We start from the raw sequence: 26,528 nt of genomic DNA, 5'->3' as shown, positions 1-26,528 counted from the left end.
ATTTTACTGCACTTTACTAAATAATGTCCAGACACTACAACAGTTGCTTGTCTAATAGAGTTATCTCCAATGAGGGTATTCTGTTTTTAGCCTCCTTGCTTACCAGAGGATGGCTTACTGTCACGAACGGGCCTGCAAGGCAGGTGCTAGCTAATTGCATGCGTTCGTCTCAGCTGCCAGTGTTCTGCCCAGCTGAGCACATCAGGGTTCATCTGAACCATGACTGTGGTCAGCAACAGCCCAGAACAAGGGATTGCTTGTCCCGCTGTGCTAACAACGGAACGCCACGGGGCAGTGCTGGCTGTTTAACTGTTCTTCTTGATTTTGTGTAGCACAAATGCTGAACAAAGCACAGTGAATGAATGATGTAATGCATTTTCCAAGAAATATAGGGAAAAGAAAATAATAATCTCTTCAGTGAGTGGGATGTTCTTTGGAGAACTAAGTAGGCCATACACAGCCTCCTTTCTGGTGCCACCTTTCTGATGATTGTGTAGTTATTCTGTAGTGAAGAACTGTGTCACAAAATAAAGGAAATAACATTATAATATAATCATATTCTGTTATTGAAGCTGTGCTTCTATCCTTCTTCCATAACTGCGTAGTTTTACAGTTACACTGCTGAAGGCTGATGCTTGCAACAGCAATCTTGTACAGGCAAAATAGGATGCCAGTTTAATTACCTCTTGCATTAATTAGTACACTGTCATGACAGCACTTGTTTATAAGTTAGAAACCCACATTTAATAACTCAGATTTTATTTTCATAGTGTGTGTTTTGAAAGTTGTAACTTGCAATACCTTTCCGAAATAATAAAGGCAGTTCAGCTTGGAGTGTGATGGTGCTTAAGGCATGGAAATGTTTTGGTAAAAATATGAAATATGACAATGCCATTGTTTGGGTAAAAGATTTTCATGTACGCGCAGTCTGGTTGGAACTCGGAGCACCAGGAAAGTGCAGATGGTACCTCTGTATTTCTAAGCGACTGCATAAAGAGAGGGTTGATGCCCTAGTTTGTCATCAAATAACAGGTTTTCTTTGGGCTATGGGATTTCTCGGGTGAGAAGCCCATCAGATCAGAAAGCAGCAAGCATGATGATGCTGAGGCAACTAATAGCAGACCTTTAGTAAAAGGGCAGGTCAGCTGTGGTTTTCTCTAGGCAAAAGGAAGCCCAGAAGCACTGTTTGTGTGTGTTTCAAGATATGTAGTAAATAAATGGCACAATTACAGGCAAAGCCTATGGAACATTTCTCAGAACATTTGAGTGATAAAATGTAACACTGTTGACTGGCATGCTCCATGTTGTAAATAGAAGTGCTTTGATGCCAGGAGAAGGAGGGCTGTTAAAACTGGACTTGTAAATTTAGCGTAAGCAAATGCTGTAGTTTACCTTGAAGGAATAATTCCACTACACAGTTTGTGCGGTATGCAGAATAGGGAAGGTGTGCAGTTTTGCATTCTGTTACAAGTTTTGTATTTCTGTTGCAAACTGTTACGAGTGTCTCTGCTCTGACTTCCTGCCACCCTAGAGTAAGCTTGCCATGTACTTTTCCTTCGTTCTCCAATTCTCTTTTATCTTTATGCCTCTGCCCTTTTTGCTTAACTCTGTTTAGTTAAGGCATGATATGTATTTACAGAGATGCATATTTCCAGAAAGTTATTGTAAAATCCATGGCTCTAGGGACAGAAGGACACTTACAGCACAATGGAGTGTTCACGTTCTTTTCCATCTATCTGTTGTATAGGACAGCCACAGATAACCCACTAACATGGTAAGACTACTTATTCTTGAATCAAGGTTTTGAGAAACCATTTCGGTAGTATCCAAGGACGCATCTAACACTCCTGAATATCTTCTTTCTCCACCATGGTATATGATTAAGTGTTTGCAGGTCTTCACGACAGTGATGAGTTAACATATGATGAATTAACATTTGTACTACATTTAGGTCTTTCTCAGCTCTTTCAAGTTATGCTGTTATACAGTACTGTGGTCTCTTTTAAGAAATTACTCTTTTTTTCTTTAGCTACATTTAGCTAATATATTTCTATCTAATAGAGTTAACCAATATATTACTTTGCATTATTGCTCTACTTGAAAAGGTGCTGGGCTTTTTTGGATAAGTTTTGGCTCTTATCTTGAATAAAGGTACTGCAAGGGCTGTTTCCAGCAGGAAGCATAGGATGTCTGATAGTGGAAGTAGTGCACTGCTGGCAATCCCTGGGGCTGTGGGAAAGTCTGATCTGCTACAGATCTCACTGCTAAAATGATTAAGAGACACTGGGGTTTTCCAGTTCAGCAGGTGCTAAGGTACAGGTTGAAACAGGAGAGAAGGCAATAGAAAAGCTCTGTCTCATGAGCAGCTGAGTGTGACTGTGATGGCTGTGGAGGAAGAAGAGGAAGGGGTAAAAGCCTTTTTGGACTTCTGGTTAAGTGAGGACCAAGAACACCTTTGCTTTGCTTATTTCCAGTGAGAACTGATGTGTTTGGCAAGGGCTCAGAAAAGCTGATATCTTTTATTTCATCCACCTCCTGAGCATTGCCTTTCACTTAATTAATCTAGTAGCTCTCAAAGAGAGAAAAATGATCATCTCTCAGGGCAACAGAAGGGGAAGTTATGAGTTCTTGTTGCCATGGTACCTCCCCTGAGTATTTTAGGAAGCAAACAGTACGGTGTTGAGATAAGCGAAGAACTGAGCGGTGGTGAGGAGCAAAGCTTACCATCGTCTGGTAGATGCTTGCTGTTTCTCTACAAAATCATGTGGATCACCATGTAGTCTTGAGTTGTTTTTTGGCGATATTTCCTAGAAATTACAATTCGGTAACGATAACCTGTTCAGCCCTTGCTCTTGCAGTAGATGTGTATTAATGAAGAGCCTTGGGGTGTGGTGTCCTGTGTGTTCCTTTGCAATCAATCATGCGTAACAGCTACCTAACAGTGTAACCAACACCTAACAGTGATAGTAACACAGAGTAAAGCACATAACTGTTTCTGATGCAAGCAGAGGACAGACCACTAAGCTCCTCAGCTTGTACCTCTTTTTGAATGTTTTTCTTAGGGTTGAGAAATGCTCCTTCAAGAGATCATTGTCGTTCAGATAAACGTAAGCATTTACAGAGAGAGCCTTGGAGTGAGGTGTTGAAATGAGCCAGCTTATCTGGAAGACTGACTAGACTGTTTAAAGCCATGTCATACAGCCCTCAAGTTGTTATTTTGCAAAATTGCCTGTTCTAGGCTAATTTTAATGAGGGTTAATAAAGAGTTGTACTTCTGTTGCGCATTATGTGTTTGAGAAAAAGGATTTGGCCACAATTGGTGATTCTAAGTCCACACATAAACTTAACAACTCAAAATTAAGAAGTTGCTCCTTTAGAGCAACTTCTGGTGACTGAACCAATGTACAGCATTGCTGGAAATACCAGGACAGTGGAGCATAGCATAACACTTTTGTTTTTCTTCCTAAGGCGTTGTTCTGCCCGAATACTCTGCATATCTGTGTATCTATGACAATGATAGAAAATGATTCTACAATGTTTCTGTGAACCAGCAACCTGAGGTTGAGGATTTTCTGAATTTTTTTTTCTTCTACCACACTCTTAGCCCCAGATGATAGAAAGGGTGAGTCTGTATTACAGCCTTTAAAAACGCGGCTATTCTGGTAGTTTTGGGACCCTGAAGGAAGCTGAGGAACTGTTCTGCTTGTACCTGGCAGCTGAATATGTGAAACTCTTTTTTTTTTTTTTTTTTTTTTTTTTTTTTGTGAGGAGTAAGAGGGAGTGAAAAATGAAGTCTGTCATCTTAGGGCAGAATTGTGCTTCAAATTCCTTTGTTGTCCCTTCTTTATATACTAGTAACTCCATTTTTACTCATGTTGATGGAGAATGCCTAGGCTGTCCCTCGGCAAGGAATGCTTGCAGGTAGCTGTTTTCTTTAAGGAAGAAAAGCTTTTCTTTCTAGGATTCACAAACTTCAGAGGAACCGTAAAACAAAGAACTGTTACCTCTGAGTATTTTCTTTCCGTTCTCACAAGTGAATAAAAATAAGTAATCCTTAAGAGCCTCTGATAAGGGCCAGATACAGCAGGAAAGGTAAATGAAGAAGTGAGGGTAGGTGTAGCGGAAAAGACAAGAGATAAAGAGCAGGAAATGTCACGCATTTTTAGGAGGAAGGTGGGGATTTGGGAGATCAGTGGTTGAGCTGAGTTTTTAATTTTGCCATGAAATATTGCTCTTTCTTTTTCATTCCCTCCTTTACGAAGGTGGGATTAAGTGGCAAGTATCTCCAATAGTAAATTTCTAATGAAGTTGTGAAATAAGGAAAATGGATTTTAGATCCTGGATTTCCAGTCTGTAATTGAATTGGATGCTCTGATGCCTTGCTCCTGACTCTGCCACCTTGAATTCATTCTGTCAAGTATTTGCATTCTTCTCTCCTATATTCTACTTCCAATCTCAGCACGAAGTAATTCAGAAAATTGTGAAATCTTGTATGAAATCCTCTTGTGTAACACTGCTTAAAAAGAGTATTAGCAGCAAATCAAATAAGATTCAGTATCTCAAGTAAATGCGTACAATTATACATAAATATTTATATCCAGTTTTAAGGCTTGTGAAGAAGCAGTGGGCTGACCTTTGTAACTCAAAAGTGCATTCTGTCATGCGGTAGATCTATCCATTACTGTCAGTTGTGCATTGGTAATAAACAGATTTGAACCAGAAATTGTTCTTACAAGAGATGCTGTCATTAATTAGGCAGTGTGTGCTACCAGTGCATGCCTTTTCCCATTACTTGCACTGTGACACAGCTAGAAATTGGAGAATAAAAACGTAAGCCACAGTGTTGCAAGCCCCAGCATTAAAGGACTGTTGTCTTCTATAGTGCATGCTATTGAGGGTTTGAGACCTGGAGCTGAGGTTTTGTTCAAGGAGCAACGAAAGACTTTGGCCAAAATCGTGGCATTTTTGTAAAACGGTTCTCAGCTGGCAGTGCTGTAACAGGCAGGGCGGCAAGCCCATTCACAGCCAAGGCAGTGTGCTGTTGCAGGGGCCCGGGACAGCTGCTGGAGGCACACGAGGGGTATTGCTGGAAAGCACCAGCAGTATCTGGAGGAGGGCCAGTGTCTACAGAAGTAAAGAGAATAAACCAGCAAACCCTGATTGCAGTCAGTCCTGGCTGAAGATTGTATTTGCCATGGCCCTAAATGTATGGAAATACTTCCAGCACATATCGAAGGGCTTTATAGTGTGTTTTCCCAGTATTTACTAGAATATTCAGTTTAGAGTGACAGCAGCATTGGAGAACCATAGCAGTCATTCTGGACTGTTTGAGTGCTTTGGAAATAAGTGGTATCCAGAGCATGGGGAGGGAATGCTCTTCAATCTCTGCCAGGTTTCTTTGTCTCTCATGGATCAGGAGTGATAGTATTGAATCTCATCCTCATGCAAGCACTGGTTCTCCAAAAGTACAAGTCTATACATCCCCACTGCTTCTGACTCAGTGCAGTGAAATTGTACACCAAGCCCATTGTCTAATTGTTTATCCACTCCCTCTTTCTGAGGCTGAGACACTGAATAGAGGCAATTCTTTTAGCTCTGGCTTCATGCCTCATAGCAAGGATGCAATTCCTGCCATTTGCTTCAATTCTACTCCTGGCCGAAATCTGAAAGTACAGCACAGTTTTTCTCTCTTACATTTCTTTTTCTCCCTTGGGCCAGTCACATTAGGTAGGATCATATTTGCTGCTGAATTAGCATCTGGTAATTCTTCAGTGTGCTGAATTTTGGAAGTGTGCTGGTCAGTCACACTCATGTTGCTTACATCTTATGTGTATGTATGAGCTGCATAATGGAAATTCATTAACTATTATTAAAGGCTAAATTGTCAGCTTGGAGCTCCTGCTGTTGAATAAAGCTTTGTAAAAGTAGAGAAGCATAGGGAAACTTCACAGACTTTATTTCAGAGTACAGAAACTTGGTTCTTCTGTTCTAGCCACTGTATTACAATGGTGATTTCAATGAATCCAACCATTGTAAAAGCCTATTGAGGAGAGGGCATATTAATAGCTTTTATTTTTCTTGGCCAGAAGATGGTTGAGATTTAAACTGTGGGTAAGGCTTGGAAGGTGATTCTTCTCCCTAGAAGAAATGTAGAGCTATAAATGAAAGAGGAGCTGCTCAGCCCATGGCTTGTTTTTGCTACAGTTTTTATTGTTAAAAACTTGATCTGGTGAATCTTAACTATGCCATCTCATTTTCTGTCTTGATGGAAGGGGAATCTTTCATCCAAAGAGCATATATGACATTCAAGTGGAAGTGAGTTCCTCAGGGATAATTTTGTTACATTATTCCCAGTCAGGAATTTCAAACAAAAATGTTCTAGTGTCACACATTTGCCATGAATCCAGTGTTTCTACACTTTCTCATATATGATTCGTGGATAGCAAAATTGGTTGGTTCATGATGCTTCTCAGCTATCTGTTGTCTTATCAAGGAAGGTGATTCTTATGATCTTGCTCACCAGACTGAAAAAGAAAAGCCAAACAGGGCCCAACGTTTGGAGAAAGGAGGGAAAAAAAAATAAAAAAATCAGGGCAAGGAGAGAGGAGTCTGTCATTTCTGTCCCCCATCTCTCAAGCCAGCACTGCATATCTTCCAATGTAATATCCCAGTGGTTAGAATGGTGGCTAGCAGAAGCTTTAGTGGTTTTCTCTGGGGGGGAAAAAACAAAATTCCATGATTTTCACCAGTGTTTACTGGATCAATTTCAGATGCCATCCATTTCTGGCTTGGCCCTTGTGTCTACCAGGCTCCTCAACCCAAATATTAGAATAAGCAATCATTTCTGTTTGGCTGTGGTGAGATCATACCCACATTTGAAAACTTTTTGGGTTTGACTAAATTTCTGATCCAGCTGAATAAATATTAGTGTGTACTTGGTCAGTGATCAATTTGTGACTGTAAATATAGTCTGTGTAAGAAACTCTGTAGCTGCTGTGGAGCTAGCAAACTGCAGTGGAGAATGAGTTACACTGATCTGCTTTTTGAAGGAGTAAACCAGCCCACAAGATCAGATACGGCTTTGTTGGTGAAGGAGGCTAGGCAACAGCAGCATAGTAATTCAGCCTCTCCCACCTGTATGTCCTACTACTTGATGGGAACTTGTGCAAAAGGAAGAATGCCATCTTTTTCAATAGGTTTCCTTCTCTTCTTCCTTGCCTGAAATGTCCAATATATTACTCCTTTCTGGAGAGATAAGTTAAGCTAATGTTGTCACCAGTGTCCTCATTAGACAAGTTCATGGCTAAACCTGAAGAACCGAACTTGTCTCCTTGCACCTTAGAAGAGTTTTTGAGAGAGAACATACTTTATTTTGCTGCTAGCCAAACTTCTTGGAGGGGTGGAAGCTAACAGGATGAAAGTCATTACTAAATGTTTGAGCTGCAAGCTCTGTATAGCTTGAAGAAAGTTACTTGAATACCAGCTGAATCCTCAGGTGACTTTTAATCTTTCTATTTCAGTAATCAGAGACTTGGGCTGTGGGAGGAAGAAACCAGCTGCAGAAACACTTGTTTTTCTGTTCTTGTGGTTTACTCTTCAGGCTTAGGCAATGTTTCATTTCCCAGCATAGCTGCTCAACAGCCCTCCTTTCAGAAGTGTCAACACGCAAATACGTGTTTGAGGAATTGCTACTACAACGTATAATGATTACTGTTATTTCTTTTACATTCAGACACTTGTGTGTTATAGGTTAAACAGCCTGCAAAACTTCACTGCAAAATTCATGAAAATTCCCCTGTGTATTTAGGCTCGATATTCTTTGTGTGTAAGCATGTATTATACTACCTTAGCCCTTAAGTAGTCTGCTGCTGTGTTGCGTTAGGTATGTCAGTGAATAACTTCAATAGTTTTAAGCCTAGAACAGCCTCATCCAGTTTTGCCTTCCCTTAAAAACACAATTATGGGTAGTAGAGATGGAGGTGCTTGTATCCCCACAGAATGAAGGTGTATCTTCACACTTTCATTTAGAAGGTATCAGACTTCATTGTGTAAGGCTTGAAGCCAGTCTATGCCTTTCAGGAGCCACCACACTCTAAACTCCACATCAACAGTGCAGTGTGTGTGACTGTCACCATCTCCCACAACACTGGCTTTTCATTCACATGATGATGGAAGCAGAGTTCGATCTCTTTGGATCAACAAGTACTGGTTCAGTAAAAAGGTGTTGGCAAAAACTGCATTGTCTTAAATGAGGCAAAGTGTTTAATGTGCTTTTCTAAAAGCCCTTCACAAGCTTGTTGCTGCCTGTATTAGAGACCTCTTCCTGTGACTTTGCCTCCTGGATTCCTCATCTATTTTTAAGTCTCATGCTCCTTCCTGCGCCTATTTTAACTTGGTTGCTGTACAGTTTAACCCCTGTGGGACATGGAGTTTGTGGGAAAGAAGTTGTGTATTACAGAAAATAATTTGGCTAAGTGTGCATGTTCCTCCAAAGGTTTCATAGCACAGGATGTGTAAAAACCCTAATTAGGATCCCATCTAGGGTTTGTTTGTTTGTTTGTCAGCAACTGTAATATCACAAAGTATGGAGCTCACTGGACTGATTGAGAAATAGTAAGACTATCCTCTCGTGTCTTTGTAATCTCTACCTGTATAATGCCCAGGAGAAATACAGAACCTGAGTCAATGCCCATGGCTCGGGGTTTGTCTGCAATTCTGAGCTGTTTTTCTCACAGCGCACATACTGGTTTGGGCTTGTTGAAGGGAGTTAATCTTGAGAGCTTTTCCTCAGTAATATCAGTCTGTGTAGTGCAGAAGTAAACAATGTTCAGGCCTTGGATCCCTTTAGGTATGACTTGTGCTACAGATTCCCCCAGTGTGCCTATGAACTAAACTGCTTGAAGTCATGTTACCCTTTGTTTCACCTTGATTTGCTTTGTCCCAAATCCCAAAAAAGGGTAGTCAGTAAAACAAAGAGAAGTACTGAATAAATCCTCTAGAATCAAAAAGCTGCAAGTAAAACAAAACTACTCTATTTTAAATTTAGCAACTAGATAGCTCTCTAGTGGCTTAACCTCTGCTGTGCAGAATCCTGAAGACGTATCTGTGAGAGCTGGAATTTAGCCTTCATGGCAAGAATGTCTTCCAGGTGTTTTCAGAGGCATCTTCCTTATGTCTGAGATTGGGTTCAGGACGCAGGTATGAATCTTGTTGATGATGTGGGGTTTGCTGTGTTGCGAACAGTGATATGTTCCTAGCCCAATACCTGTTCAGCCAGGCAGCCACACAGCCATTTGTTGATAAGTTTTTCTGCCTGGATGTTTCAGGGAAATAGAGGACAAGTGATAGGAGATCCTAAAAGTACCCCGACTTATTGTCTTGCAGAAGCATAGTGAGGAAGGTTCAGTGCTGTACAGCGCCCCTGTGTCTTAACCTTTGCACTGATGTCAGATGAAAAAGAAGGTTGCTCATTTTTGTTAACTATGTTTTGTCTTTTCAAACCCAACGCTTTTCAGTGTTAAGTCATGGTAAGTTAGTAGATGCTCCTTGGAATAACTTGGCACTGCATCAAGTGATTTGTAGGGTTATACAGATAATCAGGTGAGTAAATGCGTGCTCCATGGTTCTCATGATCTGCATATAAAAATTTCCATAGAATACCCTTGGAGGCAACTCAATGAGTCTTTCCTTACCAATCTAAACAAGAATCCCATCTGTATAGGTTAAGGAGGAAGAGGTTTGAGGCTGTTACCCAGAGAGTGGGAGGGGCTCAGGTGTACCCCTTGCTCTGTGTAGGCCAACTGCCGTTGTTGCCAGGAGGAACAGTTGTTTACAAAAGTACATGGGTTTGCCAGAATCATCTGGCACCAAAACAAACTGTGTGTGTGTTGTCTTCCAAGAGTACCTCAGACCAGAGCTGAGGCCTGCTCTGGACCATTTCCAGAGAGGCAGGCGGTACCTCTGCCTTTCTGATGCTTGGCTAGAACGATGACTGTGATGATGCCAGGCACAAGCACCTATTTCTAAAGGAGAGTGGGGCAAGTAAAAGTGATATGTAAACCTCTATGTGAGGAACTAGTTGTTTCTTGGGATTCAGCAAAAAAATTGACTTGACTTCCTTGTACGCAGCCTTGCAGCGGTTCAGCTGACGTTGTAATTGAAAGAGTTTGTGACACATTCAGATATTAGAAAAGCTGAATAGAGTGTTGTGGCAACTGGTGATTCACGGCCACCTAAAATCATGTGATATCATCTGTCTCTGTACTGTCTGAGCAGTGGATGTGCTACTGAGTTAACAGCTTCCAGTGGTTATAGTAAGCTATGATTGCAGTGGTCCAAAAGGTTACCTTGATAGCTGACCTTCTGCTGTTCAGCCTTCAATGCTGCTTCCTCTGAGCGCTGCGCACTTTGCTTTCGGACCATGTGGGAGCATTTTTAGGCCAGAAAACGTAAGGCAGAGAGGTGTTATTGCATGCAATATCCTTCCTAGGAGAGATCTGAGAGCTGCAAGTGTATGTGTAGTGTATGTGGCCTGCTTTCTGGGGCTGCATCAAAAGCTCTGGGAAGAGCAGTCCCAAATGTATCCCATCTTGTGTTCGTGTGGTTAGGACTGTACCAGAGACGTGCGGATGAGATGTTCCAGCTTCAACATGGAGTATAGCGTAGTCTCCCAGCAGGAGCATTCTGGCACAGTGGTGTAAGTACAGCCAAGCTGAATGACTTAGGATTCTATTTGTTGTCTTTACATTAACCCAGAAAGTTTTGCCAACAACGAACTATGCAGGGTAGTGTCCTCAGGCACAAGTAGTGCAGCAGTCCTACTGCTGCAGTTCTCCTCTAGCCCCACTTTGGAATGCAGAGCTGAACCTTTTCTTTTTTTTTCCTCTTTAAGGATTCTCTCTCCTTTTCTGTTAGCACTCTCCATTCATATGTGCATGAGTAAGTTTAGTAGGCAAAAATATCGTGTTAGCCCAGAGTTGGGAGGTTAGTTTCTCTCTTAGCTTGCTTGAACAAAGTTGCTTGTATTGTTTTCTGTCTTGTTTTAAACTTCCTCTCTCAGTAGTCGGCCTATTCACTGCTTTGTTCACCAGGAATACATAATTGATCTGCATCTAACTTCACACTGTGAACTTTGGTGCATTATTTTCAGCATGCATGTTGGAAATTAAACTTTGGTGATGCATCTGAAAAGTATGCACACAAGTGATTTCAGAAATGAGAAAATCATATTAATTGAATTAGATGTTCCTCTCGAAACATCTCTAAGAAAACAAGGGTGGTCTGAGGCTGGAAAGAATACCAGCTTAACCTTTATGGCTTATGTTTACACGCTCTGCACAACCCTGTGTTTTGATGAGGCATTGTTCATAACTTGGCAAAGACCTCTTAAAAAGAATGTTGGCCAGAGTAAGCAGCTTTTTATAATTACAAGAGAAACAACGGGTTCAGATAATTTCAAATGAAGTGTGCGTGTCTCCAAACAGACCCTACTCAATCTCTTCTTTGTAGAGGCCTATACAGATCAACTGCTGTCTCTGCTGTCCTGGCCCTCTGGGTATCACTCTATACCTGAGAAAGGAAGGTTCACACTCATTCAAAAACTGCATGTAGAGAATTCCAGCTCAGGTGTATGTGCCACCTGGTACAGAAAACTGGGAGATCAACGGTATTGGTTCCAGTGCTGGTTTACTAAATGTTCCAAACTCGTCAGAAAACAATCATGTGATAAACAGGGTTACTCAACTATGTTGTCTGCTCTCAGGGTATTCTGGCGAGTGCTCTTGCGAGGGCTGGGGGGAAGAGAAGCATCGTACCTGCTTCTGTAAGCATGAATCTGAGGTGGGTATTGGCTCATGTTGAGATAAGGGTTTGATCCATCAAAATGAGGGTTTGTGCTAAGTGTGTAAAGTCCCCTGAAACAGTGAAGGCAGCATCCAAGGACATGGTGGAAAAAGATGATAGAATGTTAGGTATTATGAGAGGCAATATCCAGTGAGGAGTTGGTCAGAACAAAGCATTTTGCTCTACCTATAGTTTAAACAGCAACAACAAAAACAGAAAACAAAACAAAGTAAATAATAATTATTTAAAAAAAAAAAAAAAAAAAAAAAAAACCAAAACCACCAGCTAGTGGACTTTCTTGTTTTGGCTTGTCCACATAGCTGGGCCAGAGCACAGGGAAAGGGCAGCCATCAGCAGGTCGTGTCAAAATGTTGCTTCTTAATTACTGTGAAGGTACGTGAGAGGGCAAGCTCTTCACCCCATCCACATTCTTCCTGACAAAACTAACACAATGTCAAATGGAAATTTCTTTGGCTGATTCCATTTCTGGGGCTGATGCCCTCGGGGTGCTCAGTGGTGGTGAGGGGTGGCTCCTCGTGAGTTCTGGCAGAAGTACTTGTATAGAAAAGGCAGCCGGAGAAACTTCCATTTCTTGGTCTCCGGCTACCTTCCCATTTCTGGCAGCAGCAACGTGAAAGAGGACAGATGGGAAATGCCTCCTAGCGCCTACTTGGGCTGTCTGCTTGTGCCCTGCTATCCCACATTTTCAGCTGTAGGGATGGCGGGGCATTGTTTCACTGCTTCTCATGTTTTGGCCGCTAATAGCGTCTGACTTTGAAACGCTAATTTGGGTGCACTTGATTTCCATTTCCAGTCTGTCCTGCTTTGCCGGGCGGGACTGGGGCCGACTACGCACACGACAGAGCATGCAGGGCTGGGGGGTCTGGGAGACGCTCCCCCCGCAGGCGGAGCGCCCGCAGCCCGGCCTCTGCTCTCGGAGGGTTGTGCACAGCCTGGGCCCGGCCGAGCCCGCTACTACCCGCTTCGGTGGCGCTGAGCCTGGTGGAGGGAGCCGGAACCGCTTCCCCGCGGGAGCTGGCGGCGGGCCCCACCAGCGTGGCGGCGCCGTTGCCCTTTTAAGCGGGCGCCGCCGTTGTCCTCGGGTGCCCCGCGCGGCCGGCCCGCAGCCGCCAGCGCGCTATTTATAGCGGGCCGCGGGCGGGGCGCCCCTAACACGCGATGCGCGGCTCCGCGGCCCCCGCCCACGGGGACGCGCGTGGCCGCGGCGGGCGCTGCGCCGAGTCCCGCCCTCTCCTCGCGACGGGCGGTGGCCGCGCGTGGGTTGCGGGGCCGGGCGGGCCTGCGTGCGTCTGAGCCCTGGCACCGCTCCGCCACCTGCTCCCGCGGCGATGGCGGTCCCCCCTTCTGAGTGCTGAATGGGAGACGTGCGAGAACGCCGACGTGTGTTCTGGCAGCGGCCTGCCCCCGCTCTGAGCTGAGAGGAAAGGAATGGAGCGCTTTCCTTCCACTGAGGGGGATCGTTTACCGCGCACAAACCGTACTTTGTGAAAGCAGTGAAAAGCCTTTGTCTCCCTGGAAGGACCGTGTAACAGCGTGACACACTTGCGTGTCCCTGGCATCAAGGGAAAAAGAGAGGCTGTGCTGGATGGGAGCCGTGTGCTTGAGTTTCTTGCGTGAGCCTAGCCGGAGAAAGACATTGCAGAGGAAGGGAACGTGCAACTCCTCTTTTCTTGACTTCCTTTAGAAGCCCTGGAGTGTGTATTTCAGCCCTTCGCCTGTTCCCTGGAACTTGAATTAATATCTGTTTGCCTTTTATTTCTGTACAATGAGAAATTCTCCCGTTAGTTGTTACAAAATGACTTTCTTTGTTTCAAGTTCTGTTACAGTGTGGCAACACCACCACTCTCCCCAGTGGCTTTCACGTTGCCTGTCTCCTAAGCAATTCTTGCAGCTGCCGTGTGTAGGGTGTGTGTCCATTTTGGATGTATTTGATTTTGCTTCTCTCCTATGGTTTTCATCCAAACAGCAGCAGATTGCTTCCGCCATGTCTATCAGCTTCCCCCTTCCTGCACCCTGCAGCATGGCTGCACACACTTTGCCATCCAGCTGCTCCCAGCACCGCTGCTATCTCTGATCAGCAACAGCCCAGGGAATGACGTACATTGAAAATAGGGCCTGTTGTTTTATAGCCCGTGCCAACAAAGCCGTGTTACAGCAAATGAATGTGAGTCACTGAGTTGGAGTTGGGAGTGTCCTTGAGACATTCCATTTATAACTTGACCAGGTATTAGCGGATTTTCTTGCTTTTCAGAACAAATGCATTGCTACCATCTCCCAGCTCCTTTAATGTATAACAAATCAGCCAGTGGCAGGGAGAGTTTACCTCGGGGGCATCTGAGGTGAAGAGAGCAAAAGTAATCTCTTAAGTGCAGGAACGCCCTCAGCACTTCAAACCACAGCCTTAGAACAGGAGTCTCAAGTGCACATTAGTAATGCTTTTGCCCTTTGCTCTTTGGAGGGGTGATTTGCTCTGCAAATACCTTATGAATCTCATGAGGCTCTGGCATTATGTTATTTTTCAAAGGTGTCCTCTAGTAAATACCCATTGCATTACAGTATGGGCTTCTGCCACAGCATATTAAATAATCATGGACAAACGGTATCTTGTGATGGGATTTGTTCTGATAAATAAAGGTCTCTCAAGCCACACGCGCACAAAAGTACATTTGTTCTGAGGACAAATGAAAAGATCAATGTTGTTTGAAACTGGTGAGAAGGTTAAGTGTCTTACATCTTTAAATGAACAGGATAAGTGAGGAAGTCATGAAAACCTTTCTTGAGTATAGCCTTTCTTGAGTATACATGTTCTGGAGCGCCATCTTTTCTGTGAATAGTTAACAAATTGAACACAGCTGAACCTAATAAAATCTAGGTTCATGTGTCCACAGACCTTCATTTGCTGTGTGGCATCAGTTGCTGTACTGAGACTAATCATCTCAGGAGGCTGCCAGAGAGGATTTCTCTGCTGACGTCTTGAAGCATAGGGAGTTATAGTCTGAAGTTTGTTGTCTGTCTGTTGCAAAACTGAAATACAAAATCATGGTCCTGAATGTAAAAAAAGAGATTAGCTGCTTAGGTCAACCTCAGGTTACAGTGCAAATATCTGTGCTGGATGACTGTTAGATCTATAAGCTCTTTACATACCCACATTCTGCCTCTGAGTTCAACAGCATGTTTTACTTAGGCACTCTAAATATCATATACCATGAGAGGCTGCTGAAGAGGACGCATCTTCTGCTTTCCCCTGCTTTTTGCTCACTATTTACAGCACATTGTTCTTTAGGGCTTATTACAGCTGTCTCTTGGAGCCACACTGCAAGGGAAGTTTGGGATACTTCCTGCACAGTCACAACATTTTGGCTGACAGACAGAACTCTGGTCTCTTAGGTTTGTCTGCTGACTCAACGGCGTCAGAGCCTTGCGTGAGGACTGGCCTGTTTGTGTGGGTAACTCTGTGGGATCGTCACTCACATACAATCTAGCTGTGCAACAGGATGTGAATGAGAAGTACCTATCCTGCCATCACACCAAAGCACTTAATAAAGTGTGCTCGCAGTGTAAACACAGTACAAAAATTGTGACCCTTCAGAAAAGGCCTATTTTTTTTGGTGCTTTGCACTTTCAAATGCAGAAGCTCTCACCTTTTGTTCTTGGACTCACTTTGTATATTTTGCTTTTGGACCATTTGACTTTCCATAATATCAAAACATCTAGATGTCACTTAGACAAGTTTCACACTCCAAATAGCAGACAATCTAAAGGATGATCATCACTCAGACTTTTCTGTCATACTGATCCTTATTCAACCAAGTAGCCTCACTGGATTGGATGGGAGCATACAAAAAAAAAAAAATCATTTTTCCTCATCAGATGTTACATGGGTTTTTCACTTCAAATATTTACTTATCAATTTACATTCACATTACGTTTGAAGCTTATGATGTAGAAGCTTTAGCGACCTCAAAATTTCTTCATAGATATGAAAAGTTTAAAAACAAATGAACAACAACAGCAACAAAGAGAGAAGTTTATAGCTGAGAGAAAACTATTGAGGTTGAAAATTCACTGATGAGAGTAAGAGAGCCATGTGTCCTTTCACTTTTAATCCCAGCCTGGAGGTAGTTAAATATCTGTGTTAGACTGCTTTTTCAAACATGCCTATTACCACAGAAGGGAATACATTAAAATTCCCTGTTAGCATTTAACCTGTTTTGCCTGGGTAGACGATAGTTTGCATAGGATAAATAGGTTTTGCATAGTAGATAGTACATTTTTTTCTCATAATCTTTTTCTTTTATAAAACTAATTGCATAAGTTTGGAAAGCTTGGCCTCATACTGTGGGTTGGTTTTTGTTTTTAGTGTAGCTGAGGCAGTAATTGGATTGGGTCACATCTGTGATCAAGTGGTTTTGCAACCGTGTAATCTTACCCTGACTTGAAGTGTGCTATTTCATCTGTGAGTTAATTTTCTCTATGCTGCTTTAATTAAGGGAAGTGGAGGTTACATGCATTTAAATATTAGTGAGAAGCAGAGTAATAGAATGTTGTCAATTACACTGGTTTTAAATCATGAACAGATGTGCCTGACATTCGTCACTGCACTGAACAATATAGCTGTAAGACATGCTGATAATAGGTGTAGATGTGAGTATTGCTAAAGCTCCTTTTTCATACTTGGTGAAATCTCTATTCTTTATTTAGATCCAATTGTAGTCTGTATTCTTCTTTCACTTTTGTTAACGTAGATCAGGATTCATTTTTCTTAAAGTGAGGTCTTGTATTTTTGCAAAGATCTGATCCAAAGCAACAGAAAAAACTTGTACCGTCTTCAGCGGGAAAGGAAGGGGTAATCAGGTAATGTAAAAGTGGAGAATCAGACTTGCAGGCTGTGACAAAAAAGATTTCACATCTATGAGCTTGTAAAGCTTGAGGTTTAATAAGGAGCTTCTTAAATAACAGGGTTGTTTAAGAAAAATATGAGCAGTTTTGTTGACACTTTTAAGAAAAATAAATGATGAAAGTGAATATGAGATTCCCTGCTCACAACAAAAGACCTTAACATACCTTAGCTCCCAATGGAGTTGTTGAAGTTCTCTTGCTCCTGTAGAGGATGAATGCCACGTGAATGGATATTTTCAGTGCTGTTTAAGCTCCCAGAAATTCAGATGGTGTTTAGTGAAGTTTTCAGAATTGTAAATCTCACTCATCTTCAGCAGCGGAAATGAGAATTAGGTGCGCAGTGGTGTTTTCTGAAGCATTGTCTACATTGTAAAACATCTGTTCAAAAAGTTCTTCAACAAATCCAGCTCCAATTCTCCTTTTATGCATGTCTTGGAAGTTTGCTGTTGTCTTTGGCAGGAATTAACTGTAAAGAGGCAGTGACTGGCATCTGATTTGAGTCTTCAGTCCATTCTATAGAACTGATGGAAAGAAGCTTAAAAATGTTGTCCTTAAAGCTTACACTGCATTTGATTACTCTGTAAAATGTCCAGGACTTCAGGGGAATTGGACTCAATGATCCTTGTGGATCCCTTCCAACTCGGGGTATTCTGAGATTCTGTGACTAATTATCACTCAGCGATATTTTGTATTTTCCACAATGAGTGCATAGCTTGTTTGTTTGTTGGAAGTTTGTTTATCTAAATCTGATGTGAACTGTGGAGCACTCCTGTGCTGAAGAGATGTGTTTGTCCTCTCTACAGGCCTTTCTTGTCTGTGGGGTTCAGATTACATTTTCTAAGGAACTACCTTGGGAAGAAAACTGCCCTCTTCCCTCACTTATGCTTCAAAACCTGCAAAAAGTATTCTATTGTTTATGACAGGTAAGTGCACTGGATAACAACTGCCATCAGTGATAAGAGAGGTGATGAGTATTAACAGTTGATTTTAACAGCATAGGCCAAATTATAAACTGAAAATGAAACGAGAGCTTTGTCAGGTCTCATGCTGTCCCACTGCTGACCACTAAAGTTTTGTTAAGCATTCTTTGTTAGCGTGTTCGAGAAGCCTTTGGTGGGCAGGATATGAACTAAACCTCAGGATCATCCCTTGAAGTTCCAGTGTGGACCTTCAGATTTCTTGCTCCTGGGTGAAATGGCTTCTTCTTCATCTGAGGCTGAGCAGTGCAAATTTGGACAATGACCATATACCAAGATTGCTGAGAAGCCTATAAACCTTTAAGCAGCACTGCATGGAAAGATAAAACACAAAATGGATGTGTGTATGAAGGGAATGCACCCAGTGTTTTGTGCATTCCAGGAGCAGCCTCAGTAGAGACTGGAATTTGAATTCTCATCTGATAACATTCCACAAAGACAACTTGCATTCCCTTCCCGCCTCCCTCTCCTAAGAGATTTCTTTTGGCTTATTATTATTTTGGCTTATTATTATTCTGCCTTGGCTATCAGGTAACTGCTGAAGTGCCAACATCAGAAAAGATTAGTTTGGGTGCTTTTTGTTCAGCTCATAGTTTAGGTTCCCTGTGGTTCATTACTGTCGTGGATTTTCTCTCTTACTGCCATTGTTAACAATGTAACTGCTTGGTGTTGTTGCTCTAAATCAAGATCAGAAACGTTACCATGTACATCAGTACCTTTTTAAGTTTCGTTCTACTACCTCCCCCCCCTCCTTCAAACACACCCCTGTTTGTACAGTACAAGGCCATTAGAAAGGCAGGAAAAAGGAGAGGCGATGAGTCATGTTAATTTCTTAACGGCACAATTAAAACACAAAGCTCCACCTATCTTAGCAGGAAAAATGATCTTGGTCTGTACACCTGCTGTGCAATATTTTTGTGTTTATTCCAGATTTTTAGTTCTGAATGTAAGTGTGGAAAGTAGGCTGCTGTTTCAGGAATTTGAATTAAGGAAATATTGCTTTTGGACCCGAGACATCAGAGTGAGATCAGGAGAAGCAGATCTAGTACAGTGTAATCATCTGTTCATTTCTGGGTTATGAGCTCTATAGAAAGAGATGCAGAAGTCTGTTTCCTTTGCCTGTGGGTCTGCCAGCATTGATAATGTCCCATTTAAACTCCAACTGATGGTTTTGTAGCTAATATCATTAAGCAGAGAAAATAACTACTTCAAATGAGGGTGCCTTTTTTTTCCTTCTGACTCTATTTTTAGTAATTCCAGTAATAATCACTGTGCATTTTTTTTATTACAATAGCTTCTGCTTAGCACTATTGAGCAAAGGTGTCAGCTTGGGAATCCAACTGCTAGTGTTTTTTTTTGTTTCTCTCTGTTATAAGTATCAGTCTGCCTTTTAGTTGATAGTTGTGTTTTTTAGAAAACCAGGTTTGGTCATATAGTGACAGCTGTAAGAAGCAGAGCAAAACATGCAGCCTAACAGGGGGATGATGATTTCCCTATTTTTTCTGCTTTTCTGATTCCAGACAGCTTCTGAATCTGAGGAGATTTAAAGGATGTAGACAGTATCTTGTGTATGACAAGCCATCAGTGTTGTGCCCCATGTCCTCTTCCTGGCACGCCTCTTAGACCTGAACTGTCCCTGGGATCCTGGGAAATGGCCAGCATGTTGCTCTCAGTGTGTCTTCAGAGGATTTTCAGGCCCCCTTATCTTCGGTAAATGTGCTAAGGTATGGGTAAGAATCTTTCCTCATAACTTTAATTAGTTCCTAGCATAGATAAAACCCTCTGGAGGTGTCAGAACAGATGCTCTGTGGAAATCTGAAAACTGATTAATGTGTAGGAGTTGGAGCTATTTTTTCCTCTTTACTTTATTCTCTTACTATTGAGCACAGTTACAAACAGTATGCTAGAGGGAATTAAGATGAGTACTGCCACGTACGTCCCATATGACTTGTTTGCAATGCTGAACTGTGCTCAGGACAGAAGGTAAAACTGCCCTGCAGTGATGGCATACAGGGTGATTGGGAGGGATCCTCTCGGGAGGAAGAGGAGCAAATAATGCCTTTAGTGTGTTTCCATGTTCCCATGTTTCCATGTTTCTTGTATTGCCTCACTGCAGAAGGAGCCACCCTGTTGCTGTTCAAATAACTCCTGAAGCTTTGCAAAAAGGACAAAGTCATTGCCCAGGTCCAGCAAACCTCTTGCAGACATCTCAGTCCCACCTCAGTACATTGCCTGCAAAAACACAAATATAGTTGAAAATGCCTGAGATGAACTTTCGTTTGAAGTGCGGTCCCTCCGTGCTCTGTTGGCAACATAAAAGGGTAGGCACTTGGAATCTGTCCCTTGGGAAGACCCTTTCCAGGAGGACGCCCCAAATTTTATTTCTAATGTTTCTTAGAAAAGATAATAGCTCTCTGCAGTGTATCTCTCAGCCTGGGCTCTAACAGGGGCCTCAGTGGAGGTGTTAGGAACTCTACATGCTCTGACAGCCTTCTGCTTGGAACACCCGGATCCAGCACAGACCGCAGCACCGTCTGTTTACAGCAGATAGGAGCCAAGCTGTTCCTGCACATGAGCAATGCAGTGACTTAAAAATTCTTCCCTACACAAGCTTAAGAACAAAAGCACAAAGCAGTACAGCCAGTCCATGGGCTAGCTGAGTAAAAGGTAGGCCTGGGTTTCAGAAATAAGTTCATATGGTTATGCCGTAAGGTTTTCTTATAGATACGCTCTTGGCTTAGGAATTGCCTGTTTCTTTCTCCAACTGTTCAAATGCAGTGAAGCACCTGCTTTCCCTTCTGGTAAGGAGAAAGAATAGCTGGGGGGAGGGCAAGGTTGCAGGTATAGGAAGGGGATGGGAACATTCCAAATGCTTTACTGGGAATTGGCAGATGCTCTGGGAGAAGTTTGAGGACCTAGGGATCTTTAACCTGAGTTAATCTGACTTGCCTTTTAATCCAGCATCCCGAGCAGTGCCTGAACACTGCTTGCATCTGTGAACACTAACTGAAACAAGCAACGAAGATAATTTTTTAGAATACATGTTTTTAGTAGAACTAGTTAAAAGCAAATCCTCAACCAAAATCTTGAATTCCTTAGCTTTGCTTTACTTCAGTATTATTTAATGCTCGTTTTGGGTACTACTTACAATAGCAGTGAAGCAGACTTCTTTTTATGGTAGCTATAGATCTACTTATGTATTTTCCAGGAGCTAATGTAATAATATTAATACTTCTATGAGTCTCTTACTACACCTTTAAGTCCAATTTTCTAACGAGATACTGATGATGTTGTTATTCTGACTTCAGCAGTTTTCTTTGTCTCAGGCCCCGTGAAGAGACAGTGAAGATAGCCATGATTCTTGTTTGGGTAATTTTGTTGGACAAGGGACCTGTTCTCAAAAATATTTACCTGCTTTCCTCATTTGTAAGAGTCTAGATTTTGCTACCTCAGTTACTCTTACATTGTGACTGCCTTACAGCATACAGTTCAAATAGATGAATCTACAAAACCTCTGCTTCAACTGATAAGAATTATATTGCTCTTGTTTCAGTTAGTGTAGTGATTCTTCCACCAGCTGATAAAAATCTGCTTATATTAAAATTACAGTTACCAAAACATTGCATTTAAAAGTGATTCTAAACAAAATCTCCAGGAATTTCTTTAACCATCTGATTCTGAGAAAAACAAATTTATCATCTGCCTTTGTCCATATGTATCAAATAGAGTTACTGAGTCAAATAATGTGGTCAGTTGGCTGTGCAGTATGTATCCTTGCTCTGCACCCTCCAGCCGTCGTTAGTACAATTGCACTCTGGCAGTTGCTGGCTAGGTGCATGACCTAATAGATCAAAGAGGGGAATAAGACTCAACTGTGTGAAGAACAGAGCTACAGTCAGACCTGCATGGGGAGATAGAAACTAATCTTTTTAGGTCACATTATCTGTTTCAACCTATTATACAGTCTTAATTCTATTTGTGTTAGGGAAGGGGAAATTTTTTATTTTTTTAAGGCTCGTAGCTCCCATTTGCAGAGATTCACTTTAAAAGCCAGTGTTGCAGCAGGCGCTTTTTTTTTTTTTTTTTTTTTTTTTTTTTTTTTTTTCTTCCAGTGTGTGATCTTTAATAAAGGCTCTGTGGAAGACCAGTTTAGGTGATACTACCGTTGCTTTGAAACATACTGTACTATTAACCAGCATCCTATGTAAGTGATTAATGTAGCTAGGATACAGCCAGGGAAATGGAGATGAAGCAGCACATTCTCTGCAAATTCTAACGGTCGAAGCTTTGTCACATTCTGCAAGGATCCCCCAGAGTTCTCCCATAATATTTTTTTCTTCTTTGAGTCTTGTTCCGGGGTGCTGACAAGAAGTGTTCTGATTTTGAAAGCTTATTTTGAAAGGAGAGTGGAGAAGAAGCTACTTTGTATTTTGCTCTGGCGAAAGCAAGTGTTGGTAGAATATTTGATTTGCGCAAGATAAGCTATTATCAGCTAGTTTCTTAGCACTGGTAAGTAAATAGTGATAAGGTCTAATGACTCCGCCTAACGCTTCTTTCCCTTGCGTCTAAGCCAAACAAGTGTCTTGCTGGCTCCATCTGCTGGACCCTGATGATGTGAACGATACAGTGAAGCTTGGCTGGACTCACACGGAACAAACACGTCTGAAACTGAAGCACTCCATGCGTGTCATGGAAACCGTGAGAAAAGAGATGGGAACATCCGTCCCCAGAATGCATAAGTGTAAAGACTAATGATTTGGAGTTGCATTCATTTACGGCTTTTCTAGTTGTTTTGGGATGCCGAGAACAACCCAAACCAATCAAATTTACAAGAGAACACATCCATATAATGTTGGCTTTTACTTTGTCATGTGCTGGTGTATAGGAAATGAGACCTTGAAGATAGTTTATCTCAGTCTGATTAATACAAAGTTAATGAATTATGCATAAAACTCTAAATGGTTTCCCAGATACAGAAACAAAAGGGTTGCTTCTGAAGTAGCAGACCATGGAGGATAATTTCAGACTTTTAGAACATGTGTTATTCATGCATTCCAGGCAACAACTCAATGGCTGATGACCGAGCCACACCTGCTGGACTTTGAGGACTTTCAACTGTCTTATTACACTTATTAAAGTTCTACTGTCCCCTAAATTCATCTCCTTTTCACTGAAAAGGTAAAAATAAATTTACAAGGAAGCTTCTTATTGGGTATTGTGTCTTGCACAGATTATTTTCTTCGAGTAGTCACATACCTACAGTTAAGAATGTGATTTTTCTGCCTCAGATGCTTGATACATTTAAGAAAGTTCATGTTTTTAACCAAGTCATTGTGGGACATCGTTTTGGGGAAAAGAAACAAGCAGTGTGTTTCATGGGAGTGGTGGTACTTCCCACTGAAAAGGGCCTTTGCTGCTGTTGTGACACAGCTGTCTCTATATCTGAGAGCGTTTCAGTGTTCTAAAACCAGACAGAACAAATTGAGAAGCCATGGAAACAGTGACTAAGATGAGAAAATATTTGCTTTCCTTGCTCTCTCTTCTGCCATGGTTGCACAAATTCTTGGAATGACTGGAAAGAAGGTTCTGAAAAATTTCATGATTCTGAGATTCTCCGTCACGTAAGCATATTCTTTAATGAAACCATAGGGAATACAGCTACCAGGGGAATATGTGAAGATTAGCCTCAATACATAGAATTGCTGCACCATCTGGTAGTTAGAACATCTAAGAGTAAATAGTTAATGCTGTGGACTACCTGATGGTAGTTGATTGCAAATTACAGGTTTTACTGTAGGGATGTCTCATGTTCTTTTAATTTTATGGAAGATGTAGTAACAGCAGGTTTCTGAAGTTAAAGAGAAACGTTTCCTAAATAGAATTATTTCCTGAGTCGGTGATGCAATTATGGCTAGCTGGAATATTTTAATTATGATTTCCATTTGTAATCAAGTATTACAAAAGCACGAGAGAGGGACTAAAATCTCATTACGTATAAAAAACAGTCTGTCTGAACCATATACCAGGAAATGGAATTAGAAACCTATCAGTCTATTACAGAGAGATGAGGGAAAGAAACCAGAGAACTGTGAAGACTTGGACCAACTGGCAGCATTATGATCCCCAAACAGGCAGATGCAGAAATGTGAAGCACTGTAAACAATCAGTTCAAGAAATTGTTTTGTGGAAGTTCAGAGCTGTAGTGAAGTTTGACATGGAATGAAGAACTTTCTACATACCTGCTCTCCAGAACTAGATTCATGGGGAAGTCATGTCACACTGTGTCACGTTGTGGTTTTGTGACTTTGAGAAAGCATCTTGTCAGTTCAACCATATGAGAAACTATATTTTGTGAGATGCTAAGCACAACCAAGGAAAATAGGCAGACAGACAATTGCAACTCCCCAGAGGAGAAGGAGCAGCTTGGGTGAGCCCAGGTAAGTCAACTTTATCTGATACCAAATGTCTCAACATAGTTTGTTTAAATAATGTATTTCAGCTTAGTGAACATACAACTAAACCTAAAATGCTCTCTTTAAATATTTGTCAAAACATATTTAAAATACCTCAGAACCCTTGCAGAAATTCAAATGACTTTGTTGCCAGAATACCATTAAATTCCATGTCTGTGCTCAAATATGCTTTGGGAAATGCCTTGGTAAATAATGACATTTTTTGCTGTTTAGCCATAGTTGTGATTGTGATTACAGTTATGTTGCTAGACATTTGTTTCTTTTCCAACTAGCAAGAAAGACAAACCAAAATATCTCCAACAGATACCATTGTTCTTGTTCCTGAAGCAGGTGGAAGTTACAGGCGTTGACCCCTCTTAGTATTTGTTCTATTGTTTAGTAATCAGCCTGGTTTTAAGTTCTAAGTCGAGTGATTAGAAAAGACTTACTGGCCTACACCCAAAATCTAAAAACGAGCATGAGCATGTTCCTTTTTCTGACATGGCTTGACCTTCTTCCCTTTTTATAATTGCTACTATATGAGGGTTAGTATCAGCCTTCTCTAATCTTTTAGATTGCCGTTGATTCTTTGAATGACAAATTGTGGCATGTAAATGCAAACAGAGTGTGATGTTATTGTGAGTTAGCCAGTGCTAGAAAAGTAAAGCACAGCTATGCATTATTTTAGGCTTAAAAGTCTGCAAACACAATCATTTAATCTTTTTACTCAAAGCTAGAGTTTTAGAAACCCTTTGCTTTATTGCTTTCTTACTTACCTGTGACACAACACCGTCACCTTGGGCAACCAGTAAGTCTCTAATAGGAATAAAGCCTGTAGTAGTCCATAGCAGCAAGTAAGCTTAGTAGAAGGAATTAAGAATTAGCCTTTTCTAATACCCTGAGTAGTCGTTTGAACATCCTTTACAGGGCTAAAAGAACTCTGCATTCTAAGAGCTATGGAGAAGACTTTGCTTTTGAATTAAACGTTATCTTGACATCGCTAGCAAGCAGCACAAGCAATGGCACTTTCTCCAAGTCTGTCAAGGTAGGTGCTTCTCGTTTTTCTATTTTAAGGAAAACAGTAAGGCAAAATGAACAGGTTGTACACCACCGAGAAAAGAAATGTGATACTCTCTTCCACTGTTGTTTCAGTAACCGTTTGCTTGACTCAAAGGTCTTTTGTGAAGTGGGATACTAAATGCGCTCATTCTTCATTTAAGTGAGCTGAGCACTACCTGTTTTTTATCTAAGTGATAGAATGCTAAGCACTCTTCAGTATATCTTCAGAAACTTGAACTTGAATTCATCTTAAGCAGTTTAAATTAGAGGTATTCTTTTAATTCAGTAACATGTTACTTTCCTGGAATTCATTAGCTTAATAAAGGCATTCTCTGTATTTTTAAAATTTATTAGAAGAAGAGAGGTACTCTTTTTCAGGGTTTTAAAATGAATAATGAAGATGAATTTTTAGTATCCAAAATATGCTTGAGGGAGCAGTGTATGTATCTTTCGATATATGTTTTGCTATATGCTACAAGATTTGAAATGGACTAACTGCATCGACCTGGTGTTCGCTCTATTGAGCTGTTGCGTTGATCTCTTCAGTCTTCATTGACCTGAACCAAAGGAATACATTTCATAACACCTGCAGTTCATCTCACTTTATCAGCCACACTGAGATTCTGTAGTCAAATAATTTTGAAACAGAGAAGAACTCTGAAATTCTCCAGTGTGTTCATTATGAGGTTTGGGGGTCAGTTTGTGCTTGGAAATGTCTCAGCAGGGCAAATTGCTGAAGGTGATACAGATCACATCACTGCCAATCTCCAGATTTCAAACTCTTTATTTTCTAAAAGTTTCATCTAAAATCTTTTATTGTTCCAGTATCTCACAGTAAACAGGGATTTAAATGTCACTCAGCTGCTTAAAATGATTAGTAGCAAAACAGCTTTTCTTAAAAATGCAAACTTTCCCTATTCTGGCCACTTAATAAATAAATAAATAAATAAATATTAGCAATGATCCTTCTAACTCATCCCTAGAAATTCTAAGGGACTTCCTGTCCTAAACAAAGAAAAAGGAAAGTTAGTCATACTTACGTCAGGACAAATATCTTGAATGTCATTTTAGTTGAATAGATTGAAGGAATAGATTGTCACAATATAAAATGAGCATGTAACGGAAAGCCAAATGATACCCACACAATAGATTCCCTTGAATGTGTGTTGGTTATGTTGCTGCTGAACTGGAGCTTGGCAGCTGGCTTAGCTGCTAGTAGGCTTTGAATGCCTCAAGGATGAGAAGGAGCCTGCACCTCATTGGTGCTCCTGAGGTGTGA

This window comes from Tetrao urogallus (genome assembly GCF_951394365.1).
Source record: "Tetrao urogallus genome assembly, chromosome: 11".
Taxonomy (NCBI): Eukaryota; Metazoa; Chordata; class Aves; order Galliformes; family Phasianidae; genus Tetrao; species Tetrao urogallus.
This window is presented reverse-complemented; position numbering follows the sequence as displayed.